This window comes from Octopus bimaculoides, chromosome 3, assembly GCF_001194135.2.
Source record: "Octopus bimaculoides isolate UCB-OBI-ISO-001 chromosome 3, ASM119413v2, whole genome shotgun sequence".
Taxonomy (NCBI): Eukaryota; Metazoa; Mollusca; class Cephalopoda; order Octopoda; family Octopodidae; genus Octopus; species Octopus bimaculoides.
Genome location: NC_068983.1, coordinates 47283215 through 47284527, shown reverse-complemented (window position 1 = coordinate 47284527; position 1313 = coordinate 47283215).

The following is a 1313-nucleotide window of genomic DNA, read 5'->3' as shown; positions in this document are numbered from 1 at the left end:
CTTACGATAAAAATGTACATAGTTTGTTTGATATGAGAGAGTAAAAGTATTAAGCTAATTTTTACATTAGAAATTATAGATGGAATATTCTTAAAATTATCTTACACTTGAAGATACTGGTAATTACAAGTCTTAACCCCGTTAAGGGGAAACGACGCTTTTCTATATAGAAAAGTTTTCTTTTTTTTTTTTAGCAATAGTTGTGGTACTAGTCACTTATTATCTCATCTTGTCTTGTTAACAAAACTACAGAGCTACGAGTGTGTCGACTCTAAACAATCGTTCGGAGTTGGGCTCTTACCATATAAGGAAAAGCCCTTCAGCTGCATGGCGTTTAGAGTTTGAATAGTTTCATATGCTCTTCATTTCATTCGATTTAAACTTAGAATCCGTAGTAAATATAACATCAAAGGAAGAACGGCAGGATGTCCGAAAAGGTAGAAGCCTGGAATTAACTCTTAATATTGTTTAATTTCGCTTTATGTGTCAGATTTCACTGCTGTCATCTCTAACTGTCGCCCCTCTTGTGCTCTGGTTTTTTCGCCTTTCGTAACTTAACGTCTTTCGAAGTATAACATTTTACAAACGCCCTCTTCGTTTATTTTGCAAAATGAAAAACACGGTGTGAGGTGAGCAATTATCAAACAGATGCTGAGTTTTGCAGTGGTTTTGTTATGTTTTCTTATACTATCTCGTTCAGCACGTGTCTCTTTGGAATTTATTTGTACTGCCTATGTTACATCGTTGATCATATTTTCTACTGATAACGCAACATACTCTTTATATTCTAATCCCGAAGATTTTTTTTTTCCTGTGGAAAACGCTTTTGAAATATAAGCAGTGTAAATGACTCGTTAAGCACAACTGACAAAATGCTTAGCAGCATTTCTATCGGTTTTACATTCCGACCGCAAATTCCGACGTGGTCAACTTTGCTTTTCATCCTTTCAAAGTTTGATACAATAAAGTGCTAGGTGAGCACTTGCGTCAGTATAATAGACTAGCCTCTGCCCGTCCATCATATATAATTATTGCTGGTGGTTTATTTTATTTTTAACATAAATTAGGACTCTTCCAAACATCCACTGCTCCTTGTAATTTTATTATGTCGCTCCTACACTAAGGGTCGTTACTGTCTGGATTAAGAACCACTACTCTAAGGATTCGAAAAAATAAGAGGCGGATGTAAAGAATGTGGACCGCACCCCCACCCCACCCATTTTTGTTTGTTTGTTTTTTTGTTTTGTTTTTACAGAATCTCCTTATTTTCGAGTACGGAGATTCTGATTCTGCCCTCCGAAAAAAACGGCATT